The sequence below is a fragment of the Dermacentor variabilis genome, chromosome 5 (genome assembly GCF_050947875.1).
Source record: "Dermacentor variabilis isolate Ectoservices chromosome 5, ASM5094787v1, whole genome shotgun sequence".
NCBI lineage: Eukaryota > Metazoa > Arthropoda > Arachnida > Ixodida > Ixodidae > Dermacentor > Dermacentor variabilis.
In genome coordinates, this window is record NC_134572.1 from 79,645,753 (window position 1) to 79,671,120 (window position 25,368).

At 47.2% G+C, this 25,368-nt stretch overlaps 1 protein-coding gene across 2 annotated transcripts in view; it reads right to left on the reverse strand.

The window, feature by feature from the left end:
• The window catches only part of LOC142582854 (uncharacterized), a 77,346-nt gene extending 54,029 nt beyond the window's left edge, over nt 1-23,317 (reverse strand). The window contains exon 1 of one of the 2 annotated variants that reach the window (XM_075692938.1): nt 23,227-23,317. The gene's annotated coding sequence lies outside the window, so the exon portion shown is untranslated. Of the gene's footprint in view, nt 1-17,967; nt 18,736-23,226 lie in introns of those variants that run through there. The other variant, XM_075692937.1, reaches the window with a different exon arrangement.
• Between the last annotated feature and the right edge of the window lie 2,051 nt (nt 23,318-25,368).

The following is a 25,368-nucleotide window of genomic DNA, read 5'->3' on the forward strand; positions in this document are numbered from 1 at the left end:
GAGCCGTGTGACCAAAGGTATCACGTATGTGTGGTATGTGCCGACTGGAAAGGCTGTAGCTTCCACAAGCACTGAACAAAATTAGTCGTACAGAGTGCAGCTGGATCCGTATCACTACGGCCTTCGCACTCGCAACACGCGTCCCTGGCTCGCTCTGTATGACCCGTGCTCGATGTGGCGTGTCTTCGAGTGCTTACCCTGCAGAGTTTTCCTGGTGGCGGGTCAACTGGGGATAACAGCGTTTCCAAGGACGGCAGCATCGGATTCAGTGCGCATAGCATGCGATTAGACTATTAAGCGCTTGACTTCATCTGGGGATGTTTTTTCTTTAAAAGAAAGAAAGAAAGAAAAGGCACCTTCGGAGAATCGCTTGAGCATGTCGCCGTATAGATGTAACAGCAAAAGGCGGGAGCACTTAAGAGCAAACATAAACCTCGCAAGTGGTTACCTGCTTCGAGCAGAACACAGTATAAAAATAAGCTTCTATGGTGTTTCTCCAGGAACTGCAACGTTGAATTCCGCATAGTTTCCTTTAAAGTGGGGATCCAAGTTATTCTCGTTAGTAATTTTCATGAGGTATAGTTGTTCTACCTCTTTTCAGTTTATTACAAACGTCTGTGGGCATTCGCTGTTGAATGTGAGGAAGTTTTCAAAACAATTAACCTCTGCTGCAACTTGGTTTATGTGTCGCACGTGCAGAGCTCTTTTTAGTGTGTTGACAAAAGTCTGGGTGGGCATTCTAAATCGTGCCACAAGGAGTAGTCAGGTGGAGATTTCGGTACAAACATCTCCTTATATTCCTACATGCACGCACATGAATAAATTTAATTGAGCAAGGCAAGTGGCAAGTGTGCCTTGCCATGGAACAACAAAGTTATAAGCACGAAGAAAAGTGGCGAATTGTGAGGTCTGATCATGTTATGGGTTCAATAAATATGTGAGATCCTCTAAAAACACAGTAAGAAATGCTGCAATTGCTTTAATTTGCTCAACTTGCCCATCCTACGGGGTTTCTATTAAATTTTAGCGCATCTCTCTGACTGAAGTGCAACGCAAGAGCAAGCACTCAAGCTTTCCTTTTGTTATCGCACAGATTCAGGCACTAAGAACGGAAAACATTTACGAAATGGATAGGCAGAAGTAAGTCTATAGTGTGCTGTGTCAAACATAAATGAGCGCTCAGCTAACGGCCCTTAACCTTCGTTTTGTTATTTAGATGTCACTAAATGTAACTTAAGAACTCGGTGCCGAGTGCAGTAAAGTGATGAAGATTAAAAGTGATGAAGTTCTGACGCTTAACATGCACTCCTCTTGTAATGCAGAACACTATGGCAATAATACAGAAGCAAAAGGAAGGAATCGAAAAAAAAAACATGTCTTTGAAGGCGACATCAGTGTATCCGCGCCCGTAGACTGTTGGGCTACAGAGAGAAATCCAGTTGCAAGCCTATATTCAAATGCTAATCACGTGCACCGCCTAGCTGCTGTCAGTGCCGATGCCGTGTGAGAATACTTATCTAGCAATCAGAAGCAAAATGCGTCTCAATCAACGGCAATTTCTTATGACTGAATGCAATGCCTCATTCTGCTTATACGCAGTGATGTGATAAAAAAAAAGCACATCTATCGCACAGAAGCCTTTTCCTGCATCATGGCTAACGTCAAAAGCAAGTCACAAGCAGGGTCAAATACGCGCGCATCAAGTAACTGGTGGTACGAATGACATCTGCGATATATAAATCTGTCAATGCCGGTGTATGACCCTTCGTGTCAGAATCGTTAACGAACGGAATGCCTCAGCATTGAGCATCCATATCCATATGGCCACCAACACTAGTCGCCAAGGCTAGCATAGATCGCTGGATCAACGACTCGCGAAGGACGAAAGGCGTGAGAGAATGTTCCTAGTAGTGCACTATAAATGCAATGCAAAACCGTCTCGATTGATATAGCGAGCCAGAATACGGCGCCTATCAATCACACACTGAACGCTATGCAGGCAGGCGTCTCTGATGAGCCAGGACATCTGCGTCCTACAAGGTCGTGTACATCATCTGTCGCGACTACAGGCCTGCGTGATTGAGGAGGCGCTTGCAGGGAGTGCTTTAACCTTGCCAACTTCAGTATATAAACGAAACCACTTAACCCTGGGTTGATTATTGGCCGACAGCACATTCACGCATGTGTATATATGCGTTAGGTATACGGCATGTTCTGACGCCGAAAATTGCCTCGTCTGACACTGACAACTGAAGTTACAATCCTGGTTTTATGACACGTCTCTCCTCTTGAACACCCACACATTATTTGATGAATGTGTGCGCAGTCAAAAAATGAATATTGCTGTCAGTGTCAGTAACAGTCTCGTTCGCGCATTGCTTGTCGTTATCTCGAACGTTTTCATTTTCTTTTATTTTAACCCTACATTGCGGAATAAGTTCGATGCGAGTGTGTGAGGTTGGAGCTCTTGAGATTTTTGCGCCACTTCTCAGCGTTTCTTGATGAAAGAAAACACTGAAACACCGTCCGTCACAAAATACATACAGCACCTCTCACTCGTTGGCTCGTTGCTAAACTACCACAAAACCAAATGCCCCCCGCCCCCCTCGCTTCCGAACCGTGGCCCGTATTCATCCTAAAGCACTTACGCTAGAATAGTTGTGCCAGCCAATCGTGACCACGCACACATTAGTGGAGGTAGACGGCCAACGACGAACGGCACTTGCAAACGAAAAGCTTCACGAATTTGGTCCCTCATTTTTTGAACTACGTCGATGCTGAAGCGACCAGCAACGAGGAGAGCGTGGTACGAGTGATTCACAGCAAAGAGGCGCATGCCTATAGAGAAACGCCTCGTAGTGGTGTGGCATCGGTCTGCGTACCATAAAGGTCCGCTCACTGAATAAAAACATAGTGTACGCAGCCGGATCGTGGCAAGCGCCTGACCTTGACTTAGACTTGTAGGTCACAGGCAGCACCGGGGCGAGCGGTTAGGAAAATATGTCGAAGGTGTTTTCGACAGATGACCCGCAGCCGTACGAAAAGACTAGATGCCTGCGGCATATGGGTCGCGTGTCGCACCTTTCTGGGATAACTCGTGCGTGTGTGCTGTTTGGTGCGCACTATATTTCGTGCTGTGTGCCAAAGAAGAAACTTGTCCAGCCAAACGCAAACTCTCCTGCTTTCCATTTCAGGGGTCAACGAACGGTACGTTGCTAGCTTTCCTCGTCACGTGAACACCGTGCAACACTTGAAACGAAGAAAGGAGCGGCTTATATATTCTTCAGTAGTTTTCAAAATTAGCGACAACAACAATAAAAAATGATTCCATTATCAAGGAGGAAGAGGCTCGAAGGAAAAGCAGCAACAGCTTGACAAGTCGTCAACACCAAAGTATGCACGGACAGCAAGGGAGTCGTTACAAGTCACAGAATGAAACATTACGCCGGGATCGTGTCGCCTCTTACAAAGGAATTTCACTGCAGACAGTAAATATCAGTTACTGGAACTTGCGTTTGTACTCTGGATGCCTGTGACGACAAGATTTCTTTTTCTGGTACTTTTTTGGGGTGTCTTCGTAACTTTTCGGTTTTACTCGCCGCACCGCGATTGGACGATACAAGGTATAAGTGGGTCCTATAACATATTTCGACGGGACAACATTAAAAGGAACCGTCACGTCCATCACCATATTCACACAGGACCTCGATTTGCGTTCATATGGGGAAGTCGAACACGCACACTCTTGCTTGGCAATAGGACATCATATATACTCGGCGCTATGGTGGCAGGCACAACTTGTTGTTCTATAGCCGTTTACTTGAACACACTGTATATCTGTAATGACACCTGTGGCTTCGAGCAGCATTTGCAATTGCCCATTTCTTCCTGATCGGTATGACTGCAAGTCCCGAATGTGTAATTTGTGAGTGCGAAGAAACGACTGCGCACCTTCTGCGCCGTTTTCCTCGTTTCAGAACACAACGAAAAGCACTCTGCCCCACACTCGAGAAACCGTCCTCTTGGAAAACAGTCTTGGCTGAAACCTAGTACCCGCCGACATCAGCCTGCGTTGCTCTGGAAGCACTTGTCTACTTTCTTTTTTATAGCATCTAGACTCAATGAGGAACTGTAGGATTTCGTTGTCAGTTGCCTTCCTCGCACTTGTGCAAACAAATTCTCTGAATATGTTTTCTTTCTTCATTCTCATATTTCCTGCCCTTTCCCTTTCCCCAGTGGAGAGTAGCCGACCGGACCAGTAGTGTGGTTAACCTTTATGCCTTTCATCTTTTTAAAAAACTTTCTCTTTCCCTCTCTCTTTCTCTCTAGGTGCGTTAACTAAGACGACAATGGGCTTCGCACCCAGCCTCTAACTTACATGCAGTAGCGCAATGCCTATACCTATAATGATGTTCGATGGCATAAACGGAATGCTTTGTTATTGGCACCTTTGCTGCGCCTACAATTTTTTTTTCAAATGACATGAAAGAGACGGAATTTCTCATTCCTTATCCCACCTGTCTAGGAATCGTGGACCGTATGAGTATCCACCTGTATGAATCGTGGATAATGCGTGGACCGCATTATTCCGGTGTAGATGAATACAAAGATTCACCTTCGAAAACTTGGAAATCCCAGCTCGAATGCACGATGATACAAAGCAGAGGGGAACAACGCGTGCCTCTTTACATCTCTCAGGTATACGGCGCGCTGTTTCCGGGTTTGTTACCAAACAAGTGTATTAAAGTCATTTCTTTCTTTTTTCCAGTTCTAGAAGAGATTCAGGTCACTAAAACCACGGTTCTTGCCTTGACCGAGCCACAGCAGTTTTCGACGTGATCTCCGTAGTGCCCCAGAGTCGTGGCGGACACTTGCCTGCAGTGCAGCCGAAACACCAGCTTTGTATTATCCACTATACTGAAATAGAAGACAAAATTCCACTCCGCCATCACTTCGCAGCGTCGCACGACGCCCTTCCTAGTTGTGTGCGCAGTTTTAGGACAACACTGCTGACACGTCGTGCTTCTTGAACATTTGCTTGAGAGCAGCTCAAGGTGCAGGACATAGACGCCATATGAAATGGGCGACAAGTACTGCACTCTCTTCAAGTACGGGACAGTACATGATGTGGTAAAACGAATGCGACACCTCGAACTTCCAAATGTACGCCAAACAAGTAAGATCAACGCTGATGCAGTTGTGAATGTCTTGCACTTTGCCGGCCTGGAGCATCGTCGGTCGAATTGTAACACATAGTCACGAGTATGCCCGACAAATCAGATTATACTGCGGTTCCCAACGCCATGCGCATGTAGCCCACTACCACGAGCACGTAGTTGTTTCTGCAGCGCTGCACTGAACTTTACTCTGCATAGCTTAGTGTCGTTTTGCCTGGACGTTATGCTCGCTGCGCGCGCACAATAGCCGAGTCGCCTCCTCAAAACATCCCGCCGCAGCGTTTCCGAGATCGCAGGTGCCGGCGCTGGCCAGGCGGAAATAAGTGCCGCAGTTCGAGAGCGCCTTTTGCCCGCACGCACGTACGCGCGCGCCTACGAAAATTCTGCGCTTCTTGCTGCTTCGAGGCACGTGATCAGCACCAGGCACAGCAAAGTACAGGGGCAAGCTCGAACACAACAGTCTAAAGGAAAGTGGAGCAACGGCTGCGTACTTCAGGAAGACTTAGAACGAGTATTGCGTGTTTGTGTCAATGGCTGTTCGTATATGTGATCCAAAACACAAGAAAGATATAAACAAGTCGAACGCAGAATTCTGACTCATTGCTACCAGAGGAAAAGGAGGAGGGTCGTTGCTTGCTGCAGGCAGACCTGTATCCTTGCCATATAGTTGCCGGCCATTGCTCCGCCTGAACGCCACCTATCAATTGCGATACGGTCTCAAACAATTCACAGTTCAGCTTGAGGTACAAAAACAAGTTGACACGGATCTCAATACGTTGCGCGATTTCTAAGCCACCACAACCCACACGGCTCGTCATTCACTTGCCAACCCTGTATCACGTAGGAAATTTAGGAGGAGCCGAAGCACTTCTCTCCTAAATATCCAATGTTCTCGCTGGGACAAAATATCACTAACATTAAAATTCGGTGCCGTCTTGAGCTCAAGTTAATTTATTGATATCTTACATTCTGCTTCAAATTCAGGACCACTTAGTATGAAATGTTCAATATCACCAAGAGCTTGACTATGCGCACATGACAATGATGGGGCAAGTGTGGTCTTGCACTGCCAAGCTGGAGTTTGCGCTGACCCTGTGCGGATACCATATATAAGAGAGCGGCATCAGTCCTGTTCAGTACCTTGATCACACAAAGTCGATGCGGTGGAGACAACAGCGAACGGAAATGGCTTAAGATGGCCTTTTCCACGTCTCTTTTTGCATTGTATGGAGCCTTCTTCGTTGACTTGAACTGCAGCGCTTTGCGCGCCAGACGGTCAGCGGCCTCGTTGCCTGCTACACCGACATGGAAGGTACCCAATGGAACACAGGGGTTAAAGCCGAGTTTCTGTAATTCTTTAACACCATGCAATGCACGCTGAATGCACTTGTCGACGCGAAACCCACGCAGTAATAGTTGCAGCGCAGCCTTGCTGTCTGAAGAGGGAACAACAGGCTGAGAATGATAGGAACTAAGTTTCCGCAACACTGCTGCAATCACCACACTTTCACACGATGTAGAACACACGACACGGTCCAGTCTGGCAGCCCAGGAAACTTTGAGAGTTGGTATCTTGTACACTGCTGCACTAGCTCCATTCTCTTTATGAACAGAGCCGTCGGTGTGCAATTGAAGATGTCTCTCGGATATTCTGTGGAGGTGTATAGCCGTCAAAGATTTTGTCTCTGCCACAGTTGTAAGGGTCTTGGTGTGAATATGCGGAATGTTAAGTTGACATTCCATCATTGACTATGCGTCCCCAGTAGCGTCGCTTAAGTCCTTCTTCCTCCAGGCAAACGCTGAAGACAAATGCTATGATAGGCTTGGTTGCAGGACACCATAGGCATCATTATTTTCATTTGAGTTACGAATTAGTTCTGTCGGTACCAGGTAAGCAAAACTTTGAGCGGGACGTCACACAGATCCTACAAATGTTTGAAGAAGTTTTGAAGTCTTTTGAGGTTAGCCATGAAGTGCCTGAGTGCGGTGCCTTCAAGTTTCTGGATGTGGGGCCGCACATCACGAGGTGGCATATATGTTGGTTACGAAGAATACATCTTTTTCGTCCTTGCACGGTAAAGTAGATTAAGCATTTCTATAGCGCGATGGAGTTTCTGTAGTTCACTGTCTATAACGGCGGTGGTGCTGGTACTCGTAACTGCAGCCGTTTTATAGTCTGGCCCCAAAATCCAGTGATTTCTCCAGCTGAGCTTGCATAAGAGACGACTCACATGCGAGCTTTTGATGATCTGATATTGTTAGAATAATAAGTAGTAGTAAAAGAAGAACAAGGAGTAGTAGACGGGGAAAATTTGTGACTAAATAGCGTAATTTGTCGGTATGTGCCACAACTCCAACGCTCTACATCTACAGCGCAATTCGTTCGAGACATCATTTTACTTTCTCAGGATGACCCCGCGAACTCCTTCTCGAGGCATGCTTTCCTCCGTTATTTTCTCAGGGAATAGTGAAGGAACGAACAAAGAAGTAACGTCAAGCGGACGTAAACACGCCTATACAAAAAGGTGTCGTAATTCCACACAAAAGGAAGGCACCGCATACGAGTGTTAACATGTGCCAAGCAGCGCGCGAACGGCCTAGTCTGACGTAGTCGAGCCCGCATAGCAAGAGCTTGCAGGCGCCACCATGCCGCAGGGACGGACGGTGTGCCCAAGGGACGCAACGGCGCGTGTTCTGATTACAGGCTTGCTGTGACCGTGCCTGACCTGGTGCGCCCCGTGTCTTCAGCGGGCGTTCCGACGCTCAAGAACCGCACGCGCTCACCGCTTGGTCGAACGCGCCGAGGTCCGTGACGGGCTGATGCTGACAGGTCCTGGCGCAATAGGCACTCGGATAGCCTGTGATTCCTGGCCGTGCGTGCTAGCCAAGAGGAGGCGAGAGTTACAACGAATCCACTCTGTCTTCTTGCAGGCGCGACCGATGCTGCGCGTGCTGCTTCATCCATTTTTCACGCATCCGCTCACTGATGCCGTGCACCTTCGGAGAAGAAGTTCAGTAACGTGGAAAGTTGGGCTAGTTGGTGAGTGATCATAGTACCTTGCTGGTGAAGCAGCGCACAAACACGGACACAGTGGAGACAAGTAGGAATAGCAGCGAGTGTCGTCTATTCCTACTTGTCTCCACTGTGTCCGTGTTTGTGCGCTGCTTCACCAGCAAGGTACTATGACCTTCGGAGAAACTGAAGACGTGCGAAGAAGAAATAAATCTGGGACTCATTTTCAGATGAACGAGTCACTTGAAGTATAAAGCTGCTCGTTCTAACAAGATTTTAGAGGGACTGTACTAACACGATGACGCGTACAGGAAGCCACACATATTGGAAGACCGATAGGCAGTTGAAACGCATGACTAAGCTTACAGTGTGACACTGTGAGTAGACACGGAAAGCGACATGTTTGAAAGGTGCACTTAACTGCCGCAACTGCCATAATTACGCAAGCATTGAGACACATGTTCACTGTACGGGCAAGGACTGCGTTGAACACACTGTTTGGACGGAGAACGTCGAAATGGACATTTGAATTTTTACTCGCAATCTCAGACACTGTGACATACAAAATTTACAGTGCAAGTATCATTATTTCTCTCTTATTTCATTGGCATATGAAGGCATTATAGAAGAGCACCTTACACGGGTGTGATGTATACTCCAACGAAACCTAACCCTGTTTACCATCGCTGCAGAGGAGACCAGATAAGATCTTGAACACGCAGGCAATGACCCCGTGACGCAGACAGTACTCGCACGGCGTGTACACAGCAGTAAGACATCGCGTCCTCACGGGTAATTTAGGACACTGCTGCTAACATACTCTATAGTACATCAATCGTCCTTCACAATTTTTTTCACAAGAAAATGAGTGCTTCACGCTACATAGATACATAGACTCGGGCAAGGAGAAGGAAGGAAGGAGACCTCGGAGCGACGGTGGGAGAGATGAATGACCCTAATTTGTCATTGTACACAATCCATCACTTCTCTCGCATTGAACGCACGAGAAGCTCGCTCATCACGTCATCTACGCAAAGCGCAGTCGTTTACAGTACATGGCGAGCCGGCAAGCCAGAAAGAGAACGCGCATGCGAGCGCGGCGCTGTGGCGAAGCGTGTTCATGGTGGCGCAAGGACTGCGTCGCCGTCGCGTGTCACTTCTCTATCGCGTTTCACAAGACGACCTCGCGAGCCGGCTCTCTCAAACGGCGCAGCGCTTTCTAGGCACAGAGACGAGGGGGGCGAGATGGTGCGCAGGGGTCAACGGAGCCGTGACAGCGGGGCGCTAGCATGCCTAATTACACCTCGGCGCGAACGGTAGTCCACTAGAATGCGTCTTTCTCTCTGACATGCTTCCGCAGACGAGACTACTGGCTTGTATGTTCTTAGTATAGTGGAGGTGCTGTTGCCTCAGTAAGGTTCGAGGAGGCAGGCATGACCGACAGTTTCTCTGCCAAGTGCCGAAAGCCAGACACACAATCAGTTCGCCAGATGCCAAGCAATCTAACGTCGCGTAACAAGGGTATCAGAAGGCGTAGATATTTTTCACTCGTCGATAAACCACTTGAAGGTTTGCTCGAAAACAGAAAAAAAGTATCTGCATTACCATCTTTCATGCAGCGTCTTCCTCTCAGCTGCACAACACGAACACTGCCAAGCGACATGTTCCACGTTCTCAACCACATCCCGCGAGTACGTAAATCCTATCCTTCTTTCATCATTTATTTATGTTTTTCCCAACATTCCCCGTATCCACCATGGAGTAGCAAATCAGACTGATAATCTGATTAACATCCCCTTTAATTTTCTTTCTTTGTCTCTCTCAAACTTTATACTCGTTGAAAAGAGGGACATATTCTCACGACTAAGCCACTTGATCACGCATGACTGGTCTGGAAATTTTTGTTGCAATTCCAACTAATGGTTAATTCATTATTGACAGCTAACAATCGGATAGTCGACGAAGTGGCCTATAAATTATAAGCCATCACACGCCTTGACCATAACTCCTTCTTCCACCCGAAATAGCACTTTTAACTGTTCGTTTTATTCTAGGACAATAACTGAAGGGAATAAACTTACTAATGAAGTCGTTTCACAAACATATCCTTAAACGTTTTTCGTTGTATACCTACAGCAGTGACATGTCTCGCATGTCGCGCTAAGCTTATTATGTGTTCTCGTGCTTGGTTCCGGTACAGCATTGTGTTACACTGCCAAATTATGTACTTCCCTCCCGTGTATTTGTTTTGTTACTGTTGTTTGTCAGTTTGCCAAACCAACAAATGTAACCCCACTCTGCTAAAACCCCAAGTGGGGGTTACATTAAATAAATAAATAAAAAATAAATAAATAAATAGCTCTTTCTCATGATGCCGTCGAGCTTGTTTCTTTGAGCGCAACACTCCCAAACGAGGGCAGAGTTCAGTCATTAAGATAACATCAGCGTTTTTCCGCTGTTCAAAAATCGCTACACGGGACTCGCGGTGCAACTGCTTCAAGATACCTCGTCGAATGAGCTGCGACACCCCTCAGCGGAGTCGCGAACTGCAGTTTGGGTTACGCAACATGGCCGGGCTGCCCTCTTATGTTTCCTTTTTAGCATCTTTCGGTTCCCACCTCGCAGTGTCACTTCTCACACTGTGTCCTTTCACATAATAGCTTAACCTCAATTGCTCTGAGCTGTGCCCCCCCATTATGCAACTGTGTTTGCGTCGCGGCCTTTGCCTGCCTCTGCCCTGCTAAGAACAGGCGAAGCTCATTTTCCCACATCTTGTCTCGGTTCCGAATGTACCACGGAGTGGACACACGCACGTCTTGTAGTGCCATGTATAATGTATTTAGCCCTATACCTACCTCCCATCCATTATATAGTTCTGCTTCATGCTGATGACTTGCTCGATGGTATCACCAAAGCCATGCCATATATCAGAGCCCCCATCAACCTGCTGTTCACTTTTCTTCGTGAGTAACGTTGAGGCACGTGCCGTACACACGCAGAGAATGCGCAACAAGGCTGGCTGACGCGGGCCATTTTCCTTGTTTCAGGGAGCACTCTGGCCGCCTTGATTCAGGTCGTTGGTGCGTGCGTGCGTGCGTGCGTGCGTGCGTGCGTATACGCGCTCCATATATAAGAAGCGCAGGCCGAGCCCAGTGGAGGCCCCTCCTCCTAAATCGTCCAAGAGGCCAACAGTATAACTGACGCATTCCGTGAAAGACAAACAAAGTGCGCACGGATTTCGGTTAAAAGACGCAGTGGGCTACGGGGACTGCTTCGTGTTGTAATCGCATAGCGAATCGAAGACCCCCCCCCCCCCCCAAAAAAAAAAAAGAAAGACTTACGAATGGTGTTTATATGGTAGAACAGACGCGATGACAATAACCGACTTATGCCGTGCAATATGAAGAAGATGCGTGCGCTCTTCGGTTACACGACAAGCAGGGCCACTACAGTTGATCCCTTGTGTGAAAGCCACAATAACCGAAGAAATTCATCCATACTGGACAGGAAACGACCATCCAGGTCGGCATTCAAAATCTTCCACTGTAGCTGCGCAATCGTGGCTGTGCCCTTCGCGTCCTAAATCAGAGGAAAGTGTCCCCGCTGATAGTGTACACATACGCTGGATCAAATAGACAGAGACAAGAAGAGAGAGAGACCAAGAAGAAGAAAGCGTTGTTTGCGTAGAAACGAAAGCGTCTGCGCGGAGAAAGTAGCGAGGCGGCGCCGGCATTCGAAGCCAGACAATCGCCGCCTAAATCGCTGTTTGTTCATCGCCGTGGAACGCCCGTGATTGCGCACACGCATTTATTCACTTTCAGTTTTGGTATCTTTCGGCCGAGACTTTTCGCTTTCCCGAACGGCGCAGAAAGACACGCCACCCCGCACGCTCGACACAGGAGGCGCGTCCGCTCGCTGCTTATAAAGCCACGCCGGCCGCAGTGACGAAAGTTACCATTCGTCAATCTGCACCGTTCCCCGCTTCCCTACTGCTGGCAAAAGGGTCAAAAAGTTTAAGTACTGAAGGAGTGCGCCCTCTATCGTTTCCTTTGTTTCACAAATAAAAGACTCGGGTAGGTAACCATAGCGACCAAAACTAAACGTTCTCCGAATCGTAGTGCACTTGCGCGTGCGCTTGCGTGCAGTGAATGAATGGCGTCATTGGCGGCTGCCCACCCAGCCGAAGCTCCGGGAGAACCTTCGAAACGGTCGATTCGTGTCAGGTGGACGCCACGGGCGGCGGGAGATGTTTCCAAACTTCATTCCGATGCCGACCGCAGGGCCGCGCTGTGTAGGTGGCGGGGCTGCGTGCAGCGGGGTTCGCAGCCGCGACGTGATAGTCGTGGCATAATCGATGACGCAACGCGCGCTGAGGACCATTAGGCGCCTCGAGCGTAATTACTGCGCGAGCGCCCCGAGGGGCCGGGAGGGAAGCGCGCGCAACGATGCCGGTCGTGGCGAGGCGTGAAAACGGGGAAAGCTTGCAGCAATGCTGCCGGGAATGAGGTCGGCCAGTCTCTTGATTTGTGCTACGAGGGAAAAAAACCTTCGTTATCGTTGTTGTTTTTCTCTCGCATACGGGTTCACATAGACTACGCCAATCGTGGCTCTGCTTGTCTCATGCACACAAAAGAAGTTGTGGAAGGCTTCCGCTTAATCCGCGGGGTTTCATACAGGGTTTTTATTTGAGGAAGAGATTGTCGAACATAGTTCGCCAGCGGTCACTGGGCCATGAAGCGAGTAGAAAGAAATTGTGTGGGACCACTGGTCGACTTGGGTATTAGACTAAGTAATGGATAAAAAATGATAATGACGCTTCACAGCGAATATTGGCTTGCTGGGCGAGTTGGTAATGCATCATCGACTTAGGCACTGCGAAGTAACACGGGCAGAGGGAAAGAAAACACAGACGCAGCGCAGACTAACAACTCAATATTTAATGGAGAAGAACAGACAAATATATAGACGCGCCGAAAAACACAGATTGCCTGGATGCCCACCACTAAGTGACGCCGGAACTGAAAACTTTTTCTTGGGACCATGTGTGTTTTCCGGTGTGTCTATATATCTGTCTGTTTCTTCCTTTCCAAACAAATCTTCAGTTCATAGTCTGCACTTAGTCTGTGTTTTCTTTCGCTCCATCCAGGTATTTCACTCTGCCTAAGCCAAGGCAGCGAATAGGCTTGGAGACTGTCACCGCGAGCGAGCCTTGGGAGTCATCTACATGCGCACAGCTGCGACAGCGCTGCTGCAGTTTCTGAAAACGACGGAGCACTGCAGCTTCCTCAAATGCACGTTGCATACTCAAGCATGCCTGCGTGCATTGTCTGTCGTTCTTTTTTCTCTGCCGTCTTTGTGACCTCTCCCACAGTTCACAGTAGCAATACAGACGCAATTCCGGTTGACCTCCCCGCCTTTCCTCGTTTCTGTCCCTCTCGAACGAGACCGCACTCTATGCGAAGCGCCTGGCGATTTTCATGGGAAGGGGAAGTCCGGAAGACGAACAGGAAGCGTAAGGCGTCAATTAAGTTGTCATCGAAGTATTGTGAAATGTGGCGACGATGACGACCCGCTTAGGCATGAGGAAAATCAGCATTCGATGAGTGTTATGTCAAAGGTAAAGCATTGCTCTGGGGCAGTTGCTTCACCAGGAAACGAGAAAAAATAGTAATGAACAAAAACTGTGTCGCCAAATTCGGAAGCAGACGTGAGAAACACATGCCACAAGTACCACAGCATTTCCTTCAAAAAAGAGAAACTATAAGCGTGAACCTCACACTAAGGGTGTACACATAACTGGAAACGTTTCAAAAAAAAATTTACAACAGAACAATTTACAATTACAACAGTTACAATTTACAACAGTAAGCAATACTTTCGGTCTTGTTTACGGTACAGCGATCTCACTATTAACCCATGAATTTACACATGATACAGTCATAGAAGCCAACAGCACTGTCAAAAGTTGAGTCATGAATATTCTATCGCAATGAGAAAGGGATGAGCGTCATGAACGCGCGTCAAGAAGTATTTTCATTCTAATGCCGGCCAGCTTCGGAACACAGTACAGAAAGTGATTTCTACAATTCTTAAGTGTGTCCATGTACTTTGCTTATAAAGTGCACGTGTGCACCGACAACGCGCCAAATATAATTATTTAATTACTCTATTGATGTTGCGGTTCCAATAATTTAAGCCATGGATAGCTTAAACTTGTGACGCCCTTTATGTCACAGGAGCGCCACCATACTCTCCACGTAAAGTCAACCTAGAAACCTCAATTTAAGGAGATTTCTCTAGCAGACCACGAAAAGACATAGGATGGATGCGTAAGCTAATGCCCTTAAGTGAAGTATTCACCAGCCTAGAATCGTGTGTTGAACTCGGCGTGTGGCTTTACAAGTACAACAGTTTAGGCATTGCATTCACCAGGAGCTGAAATCTGGGAGCCTATGAGTTGTAGATATGGACTGGTTATGGTGCAAGAAAGAAAGAAAAATGTTTCAGTAGAAAACGCTGACATGCCACTGCTGTGAGCTGCACGTTTATTTGATATTGGCTTTCTTGCTATGCGCGCACAAAAATCTCACGCAAAGGTCATTGTGAAGAGCCGTCATGGGCCTCCACCGCTTCGGGCCTCCGCGCAGTCTCTACAGAAAATCAAGAGAAAAGAAGGCCACTCATTTTCCCAAAGACGAGACGTGTAAAATACCGGAGTGCCGTCACACTTCGTAGATGCAGAGCTGTGGCGTAATCGGCAGCACGCGCGCATTAGAGCAGCTGTGAAACGGTCTCGCCACGTGCCCGATGTGTAAAGTGAGCAGCAAAATGAAAGGCCGAGAGCGAAACAAGTGCACGACCCCCCGGTGTGGCTTGCTTCTCTTTAGGGACAAGCAGACAGTTCATGCGTCTCCTTTGAAACAGAGCACACAGGGAAGCGTCGAGTCGCAGGAGGACGCTCCACCGCGCATGTTGTTCGTGATGTTACCCGATTTCACGCTCCAGAAAACTATGGCGTGTGCTCTGGTTTCTGGACATTTACGCGTTCGCGATACGGAAAAAAAAAGAAAGGCGTGCGGAGAATACGACCTGCCCGGACTTGCGGAAAGCTGATTTGAACAGTTGCAACACGCCAAAGAATGTATACCGAGCTCATGTCACCACTCACGACCAACCTCATGACAGTCGCAAGTTATCAAAGAATGGGGAGCTGACGGCTCAGCCCTTATAGGGTTTCGCTTGAGAACTGCAGGTGGACAGTGTCAACCCAAATCTGTCTACTACGACGTCCGAATAACATAAAGTTAGTAGTCTAAGGTAAGTTTAAGGCATAGGTTAGTACCTGACTGTAACTATGTGCCGTATTTTACAGATAACGATGCTTTTTGTTTTCATCATTCATGACCGTTCATTATTGAATTTGGAACCCCCGCACCCCCATTGTGGTCTGGATCAGCCACTCGGCGAGTCTGCTTTTAAGACAATAATGAAATGTATAATGACAGAATACCGCCCTATAGGCTTCCAACTTTCTGGTTTAAAACGTAAAAAGGACTTTGTCAGATTGACATAAAGCGAAAAGCACAGGTTTTGGATATCCTCGGGCTTTATTTATTTTCTTCCAGTAGGTATGATGAGACTCCGTCGTTGTGATCATTGCATATATGGACGTAAAAAGAACACGATTATATGAAAGAAGGAGCCAAGTTGAGGAAACATGGCAGAGGAAAATATATAGCTCTACACCAAGAGTTTGAATTCTTCGCGCGGAGCCGGTATTTCAAAAGCTCTTGACGATACGCATCGGAAACCTCCGGCGCACGCCTCTTAACCGCCGTACAAAGAGGTCAACCTAATGGCGTCTCGGGAATTGCGTAAACTCTTCCCTTCGCGGACACTGCTTTTATTTCGGCACAGCGTCGACTAGGAGTGCGCTTAGTGACAACATCTTGCTTCAAAAATTGAGTGGCGTTTAGTGGAGAATGTGATACCTGCGCCAACGCAATGTCATGTCACTGTTGGGTTTCCTATGGGCACTTCAGGCATAACGACACGTCCAATGAGAAAGAAAAGAAAAAGAGAAGTAGGGAAACCAACAACACGCACGTCCACTTTGCTACCCTGTGCAAAAGAAAAGGACATGAGAAGAAAGAAAGGAAGGAGACAAAATACTGAGGTTTTAGCTTCGTCTGGAGGTCGGACAGGTACAGTGTTGCAGGAGCTATACATATTATGTGATTACACATTTTATTGGCTAGTCGAGTAAGGGATGAACCAATAACTTATAAGACTAATAACTTACATAAAAAATAACCAATAAAAACTGTTTGGCCTACAACATATTCAGCGCTCCGTCTACCCACACGATCCCACGTCCCGGTTTCAAGTAAAGCAGCGTAAAAGACACGCTTTTCCCTTTCGTGTTTCACACCAGCGTGACAGTAACGCCTATATACAAAATAAATTAAGGCCTAGTCGCAACGCCAGCGGAATAACTTACAGATTCTTATCGTTCATTTTTTTTTACGCCGCCCCACTGCTGCCGCAATTTACGCTACAGTCAGCTCGGCTCGGGGGAAAAGAATGTACCCAATGGCTGGGCTGCTTCAGAGCTTAAATAATTAGCCGTCCGCGTTGCCTGGTAAGACAAAGCTGCCGTTGGAGGAAACCACTGGCTCATGCCCAACATTCCCGAAATGCCGTTGTAAGTGATGGAGGAAATATCGCGGCGCCTCTAACGGGAAACGCTCTTTTGCAAGGTAAGAAGAAGCCACGCTGTTCGATATGTAGGCAGCGAAAAGATCCCATGCGCAAACAGAACTTGGGAAGGACTTAAAGGCACTTGGCAGCTCTGCTTTGGAGTACGTTAATTCAGGGAGATTGGCACAGATTATTCGCATTCGTGATCGCGCAGCATAATTTACGAAGGGAGAGTGAACCACCGTGAGCGTTGATATCAGGCTGTCGGTACAGGAAGCGTAGGACAATCCGCAAAAATGACAATAACGGAGTATTAAGGATCGCGACGGTCGCTAGTTCTTCGTCCGTAAGGCTGTTACACAGGTCATACGAACATGACATCATTATTCGCTTGGCCTAGAGATATCTGCAACATCGATGTCCACTAATGACCAAATGGATCCGACCTTCATAAACCTTATCAGACGCACAGGGCCGCCGCCGTAGAAGGTGCCAGAAATCGATTCTGCTGCCCCAGAACTCGCATTGGCACGGTTTCGCAACTGCCAGGCTAAACCGCTACTTTTCTTTATCGAATTTTGTTTTAAACGCGATGCACTTACACTCCTCACGCGCCGTAACGAATCATCGCGTAATCGTGCGCCAGGTTCACGGTCACTGGCACGCATTGCTGGCCAGTAGGTGTAAGCTGGACAAAAGGGTGGTACATCGATTTGGAAACGACGTGGCCTTTCTTTTTATGTTGTTGCCGTTGTGTTTCGCTCTGCATTTACAACTTTATTTTTTTTCCCTCTTCGGTCGCAGCGTTATGCGCGTCTGCTCCTCACGAATTCAGGCCTCGGCACGGCGTGCCGCAAACCGGGACGCCAAAGGGAAACGCTGGACGTTCCTCCAGAAAAACGGCTAACGTGACTCACGAAGGGTCCGCGAACCGGCGTGCGCCTCTTATGTAAGGAGGGCACAAAACGCGTAGTCCTTCCTCCAAAGGCGCACAATGGAGACACGAAACAGAAATTGGATCCCCGTCTCCACACTCGCGGCGACCAAAGTGCAACAAGGAGAAAGAAAGGCACTCACCGATTTGTAAGACGATGCAGGCCGAGAGGTTACTCCTTTGAAAGGAGTGCCGCGACCGTGAGATTTCGTGGGAATCCAACGAGCTGCGGTGACGTCTGGCAAGCGAGTCGTGCCTCGCTGTCTTCACCACTGGCCTTGGCGGTCTACTGACACTGTTGTTCCTCTAGCAGGATCTCTGCGCTGCTGCGGCATCGTGTCAGCACGGCATGACTGAGACGGAGGCAGCTTCCGGTCAGCAGCGCCTTTCCATACCCAAGACGAAACAGGAATCCTCGAAACCGTTTGTGACAGGATAACCTGCACTTGGCAGTAGTGATTCGGTGTACGAGTCAGCCTCTGGTTAACGCACAGGCCGCCCCGAGAAGAGAAGCACACGCCCCCGGACCTGCGGGGAGGTCAACGGGGTCTGGAGCGGTTCAACAACCACCGAACGAAGCCCGCCCAATCTTCGGAGCAGGCCGGCACTGTATGGCAGCGCGCAGTCACCACACCGATCCGAGAGCCTCACTCTCTTCGACGAGGACGACGCGAGCACCGGTGCGGTCAAAAAGGAAAAGATTACGACAGAGGCCACGGGCGATGACTGAAGTCACTTTCCACGCCGGCACACAAAACGTTCCTGGCTCACAGAGCCAATGGCACGGAGAAAGAACAACGCAGCGAACGGCACGTCTCCTCTTGCCCGCTCGCTTGCTCCCGCTGCTCGCCAGCGGTCGTCCACGCGTAACCTGTTGGCTGCCGCCACTGAGTTCTGGAGCAGACGCCGCCGCCGCCCGAGGAACTCGGCGATGGTGATGCTGAGGATACCGCTCAGGCGAGGAGGATCAGCTGAAGCTGGGGGAGTGCCGTCGGCACGGCGGCGTACTCCCAGAGAACGGCGAAATAAATAAAAGAAAATATGTATTAGAGGTGTCCAGAGAGGGCAGGCGAGGGTGAAGGAAACCAGTTTTTGTTTCCCGGTTTAGAGGCGGCAAGGTCGCTCACCGGCCGCTCGGCGGAGAGAGATCTCGCCGCTCAGCGGGCTCGGCACAGCGTGTGGTGCTGCGCCGTGCAACGGATGGCCGACGGAGGGACGCTGCTCGTTTCGCCGACCGGCGCTTGTTTCGGCTAGGAGTCGCTGTGGAATCTCGATGAGCGCCAGAGGCTGGCGGGAGGGGCAAGAAGGCGAGGAGACCTTACGGGCGATTCGGCGGTTGTGCGTTTTGTCATCGGAGGAGCCGCTTATACGGCTGGACAGGGAAAGGGTTTCTTCCCTAGGGGACAGCGGGCGAGCGACAAGTGAGCGAGAGCTTCGCCTTGACCGCGTCTTTCGTCTCCCCTCCCCTACGCAGGCGTTTAATGAACGCCGCGACCAGGTCCTGGATGCGGCGCGAAGCGAGTTTATTTAATGGTGCATAACTTCCGATTTGAGGACGGCGCTCCGGAGTATAGGGTTACCTCGGCGTCGTGCTCCGGCGAACGATGCCGCATTAAGGTCGCCGCCTATACGAGGATGTAAATACTGGGGCGCGCGTGTCGGGACACCTCAATTACTGAAGTTTTTTTCCTTAACTTCCCGGTGGTTAAGGATCCTCCAAACACCGTTTTATTCATTGAGTATTTGTACGGACAATGAGCGTGTTATGACTCGCTACGTGAGTTTTACTCCTTCCAAACAAGAACTTCGTTTCTTTTTGTAACCGATACTGTCACGGCAGACAGAGAGGGAGAAAGGTAAAGGTTTATTCCACAGTAAAAATAGACACATTTTGTTAAAGTATGCCTTGGATGATTATCAGTATTGGTTGTACCTTACTGCATCATTACCAAGATTTTTCACAAAGCTCCTTCCACTTCTAATAGACGAACTAAAACATTCTACTGTTTGCTTTTTCGATCATTGGGACAAAGAGCCACCCTTGACTAACGAGAAAGTTAATTCATTCAATCTAACCTCGTGGTACATTCCCTGCGCACGCATGTGTTAAAAAAAATTTAATTTCCTGCCATATTTCTGGTCCTTCATCCTACTACCACTCGTGCCCACATTCTCGGTTAATTACCCTCCCAATGATAATTTTTTCGGAATTTTTGCCTTAGAGAAACCCTCCTTAATTCTTAAGTTCTGGTGTGGAGGAAGAAGTTCGCACTTGTTTTAGTTCCCTTAAGAATATCTGTTCGTGAGATGTTTACGGCATGCTAAAACGGGACCCTGCTATACGACCAATTATATATGTGCTAGATATTTTGTCTCACTACCTGACTCATATTTTTAATATTTGTTTATCGTCGGGCGTTCTTCCAAGAATAATTCAGATTATTAAAGTGATCATTATCTTTAAAAAGGGGGATAAGAATGATACGAGGAACTATAGACCGATTTCGGTCTTTCCTACATTTTCCAAAGGACTCCAAAACATATGCACTTCCAAATAAATACATTTCTCGAAAAACGAAATATGACTTCGACTGCGCAATACGGCTTTAGAAAGTTTAGGTCTATAAGTTGAACTTCTGCAACAAGAAGATCTTATTGTGTCGCCGTTGGAAGAAAAACAATTAGTGCTGGGTATTTATGTGGATTTCAGCAATGGGGCTTTTCATGAAATTGACCACAATATACCATACTACTTAAGTAACTTGAAGATTACGTTATTAGAGAGCACTCGTTAGAGTTGATCACGTCTTACTTAAACAACAGAAAACAGTTTAAACAAATTCAAAAGACATGTCTAACATTAAGCTTATTGCGAGAATCGCAGCACTCGCTAGTATTCTCGGACCGTTTTTCTTTTACAGCAAAGTTGTTAAGGGGTACTTCCGCCACTATCGTGTCCACATGCCGAAAAAAATCCCGAAGATGGTACAATACCTGGCCGACCCGCGGCAGAAGTGAAGCAGGCGTTAAACACTCCCTATATGTGGGCCGATCCCGAAGACAGCGCAATACCGGCGTAATAGGGCCGACGTAATCTGACGTAACTCATTTAGAAATAAACAAACAAAGTGAAAGGCATCGTATGCAGACAAAAAAATAAAGAAGTACATGGCGTTCGGAACCTCTTATATGGGGAAGCAGCTATAGAGAGTTCATTAGTACAATTAACATTTTGGTGGTAACTTTTTCGCAAAATATGACTTGGAATGACCAGATTCGTTGGCACGACACGTCGGCGTAACCCTTTACTCACATCCTGAGCAAAAACTCTTGTCTACAATTCTCTATTCTAGTCGAGCCTTTATTACTGCTTCCTTGTGGGTGGTACAACGACAGGCACAAACATGCAGAAAAAACATTCTTCGAAAAAAATTTATAAGAACACTGATTATTGTTTCGAACGGTTGCCATAAATCTGTCCTATTCCCAGGCAGAAGTACTCCCCATATTTGGCGTATACCAGTACAAACTAACTATGGCTTCCCCGAGAGAATTAAGGGAAAATCGCAGATTCCTGAGCAACCTTGCCGTGCTTACACGCAACGTAACATCAAGTGCCACTGTAGATAAAGACATTTGTAAGACGGTAACTGAAAAAAACGAAATACTCAAAAGAAAAAAATATCGTCAAATACACTGCCTACACTTTTGAATGAACACAATAGAAAATGAAATGATATTTCAAGAACTACACAACGAAACCTCCTAATTCATTGTACGCTGCGTAAATAACTAAATCATTTTCATTTGAGCAACAAATTGCCACGTTACTTTTACGGCTTTCGATGCACGTGAGTATTGGTGTCAATCTACGCATTTTGTGAGTTCTTTTTTCCTTTCCTTTTCTTGCCAACTGGTTGATACCTGTTTTTACATTTAATTCAGTGTCTCACGTTTGCTGCTACCGCTGAGTGCATTTTACTACGAGGGCTGTTCTTAGGAGCAGCTTTTACCTACAGCCTCCTTTATGTTTACCGACGGAAATAAAATTGTATTGTATTATATTGCATTGTAATGTATTGCATTGCATTGCATAACTATCACACCGTCATATATTCTAGCTCCCTATTCAACGATACACTGACAACAAGTACAACAACCACACTTTATAAGACGTTTTTATAACAGAGTTCCTCATAGCAATAAGCCGGAGACCTTAACTAGACCTCTGATGGCTTCATAGCGAATTCTTTGGTTATTTGTCTTTTTTTCCCCTCAGTTAAAAGAAATCCATACTTACCTAAATGGTCATATGTACCACCAGCATAAATTTAAACGCAAACGTGAAATAGCTGATCGGGACGCACGCAATAATATGAACATGTCACTCAGTGAACATGGAACAGTGCACTCGCTCTGCATGTAGTGGTGGTGGTGCATGGTGTGTTGCAGCAAGCGGAATCAGCCTGGCAAACTTGGCCGGCAAGTGTGCCGCCTGAGCATCGCATACGTTATTAGCACGGGCTTGTCACCAGACGTTGATCAACTGCGTGTCTCGAAGAAAGGCAGTCAACAGACGTAGAATACCTTTCCTGATTACTGCGGCCGCCCATCAAGGGCAGAGTATATGTCGTCAAAGGCACGTTAAAGAACTCCAGGTGGTCAAAATTATTCCGGAGTTCCCCACTACGGCGATTCCTCATAAAGAGATCGTGGTTTTGCAAGTAAAACCACAGAATTTATTATTATTATTATTATTATTATTATTATTATTATTATTATTATTATTATTATTATTATTATTATTATTATTATTATTATTATTATTATTATTATTATTATTATTATTTCTTCAAAGTTCGCGTGTACAGCCGCTTTCTAAGCGTGGTGCAGTCTTAAATTTATACTTGAAGAAAAGAGCGCTACGAAGACGCGGACTAAAAGAGGAGCATGTACGACGGACAAGACAAATTTATAATTTGAAGCATGAATCAAGCCACTGTAACAAAAGTAGATAAATCTGGAAGCGCAACAACGCGTTCCACTAATTTTCCGCATACTTGAGTGGGAATTCCATGCTGGTAGTACATGCTTATGACTTTTTTGTTTTAAGCTACAAGAATGCAACATAAATTTTGAAAAATTGGCAGAGCGTCATGAGAGGATACGAATTTCCCTATTTTGGTTTTACCTACACTGTTCTGCCTTACTGTGTGCTTTAGTTGTAGCTTCGTTAACGGTTTGTCACAGGCCTCAGCATTAGATTTGGATACCTAAAAAACTGTCTCCAAGGCTGTTCGAGGCTTTCGGTTGGGAGCTGCTGCATGCGTCGGAGCGCCGTTACCAACAATGGCCGTATGAACGCAAGAGTACACCAAGCTAGAGGGCATCGACGTACGTACCATTGCTGCCTGACTGCTTCCTGAAGTTCTTGAGTTCGTGCGGAGAGCTTTGCCAAGTAGCATGTGGCAGCACTTGCACCTTAACAAGGGCTGAAACGAGGCAACAGACAATAAGTGACCGCCACATTCGTACACATCATTATGCGCAATAATAAGCGCGAAAAAAAAGCAAAAGAAAAAAATAGGAACTGCGCGTATTCACAATGAAGACGGATGGAAATGACTGCGGCTCTCTGTGATTACGTCAGCAAACGAGCCATTGTCCCGCTCTGAGCAGCAATTGCAGCTTCTTGAAAGGGCGATAAAGCGACCATATTCAAGCTGCAAGCGTCCCCGATTTAATAACGAAACGATTTATTTCAAGTGCCTTCGTAAACGTCGAGCGCAAGAAAAGAAAAGAAGAAAACAAATGCCCTGTAATGCTGCAAGAACTCGCCATTACTAAGTCGTTTTTTATTTAATTCTGTGCGCGGCAGAGGGTTCCAAAGTGATCCGCGAGAAGAGGCCCATTCCACTCGTCACGTGTCAGTGTCATCGCCTAACGCCGAGAGTCTAAGCGTCACAACTCGCACTTCTGACTGCCTAGACTGTTTTATTTGAATCAGCGGGAAATGGGCTGGAGCCATTCTCAGGCACTATCTGATGCAGCGTGACCGATGGGGCTTCGTGCATGAATAACTTTTCCGATTTCACTCACGTTCCCGACATCATTCCCCGTGTAAACGCGTGCGCTTCGCGAAGCTTTCAAGCGAAGTTTTCATCGCTGACTTCCCGGTTGTTGGGAGGGGTTTGTTGGCGTTCGGTACCTCACCGATTCAACTGGGCCGTTGCGGGAGACAGTCGGAACAGTAAACTGGGTTCGTACTCGAAATGGTGTAATCAAAATTCGGACGATCTCGGAGACTAAATAAACGGGATGACTTGGCAGGTCACTCCTGACACCACTCCACATCGATATGTCTCCTCGCAGGACTTTGAATGCACATAGCAAAAAACCAAGCACGAAAAGACGACGAGAGGCGACTGAACAGCTATGTGCTCAACAGCATGCTATATAGGTGCTGGACAGGTGCTGGACAGGTGCTGGACAGGTGCTTGTCCTTTCTTGTTTTCGTGCTCGGTGTTTAGCTATGAGCATGCACCAACTGCCCCAGCAGTCCGTTTTATATGACAACATATGGCAGTATATGACAGCTCGACAGAAGAAACACGGAGAAATGAAAACCACAGGAGGAGCGCTGTGGGGCCTATGAAACCATCCCAACTAGTCCAGCTTTCCACATTTGTGAAAATCGTTTTAGCTAGGTTTTCATATAAATTGTAGCAGGGATTGTGATTTCTAATTCTAGAGGCAGTGTAATCCTGCTCATATTCATAATGCTATCTATCACATTACATTCGTTCAGGAATAGGACGTGGACATCGCTTGTTTGCCCTTTTATCCGGGTTTGGCTTCGTTGTTTCGTCGAGTAGACGTGGCCGGGTGGTCTTTCACACAGTTGAGGGGCGGGTAGTAAGTATTTACTCAAGTCTAAAATAAAATACAATTGGCCGCATAATGTGTTTCTTTGCATACCATTTAACTGAAACAATTCCAGAAAGCTTGGTTTAAACATCGATGTGCGCGAATTTTCCGCAGCTTGGTTATCTTGACGTGTTGTAACAAGTGGGGCATATGGCAGAGTTACCTTGGCGAAGGCGTGCGAAACTTTGCGTTTTTCGTCGCTGCGTTTTCGAAGTCGTCGGGCAACCTCCCGTCGTGTTGTGCACGATGTTCGGTTCGAAGAAGTGAAAGGTGAAATCGCAATAAGATCTCAGGAAGGGTAGCCTTTTTCTTTTTTCGACGTAGAAACACGGGAAGGTATAGGGGGACCTTTTCACTGCCACATTTCCCCCGCTTTGATTCCCATCTATTCTGACTTCACGCTCAGCGCGCACGGCACGCGTTTGCTGGATGCACGCAGGAGCGAAAGAAGGAAAGCGCGCAGCGTGTCGACGTTGAATCTGCTTTCCCTCGGGGAGAAAGTTGGCTCGCTTTCTTTTCTTTTCACTTCTTTTTTGCAGTAAGCATTCGAGAAAAGACAAGATAAACTTTAGACCTGTGTTTACCGAATCTCTGCGTGGCGAAGAGGTCGAGTGGAA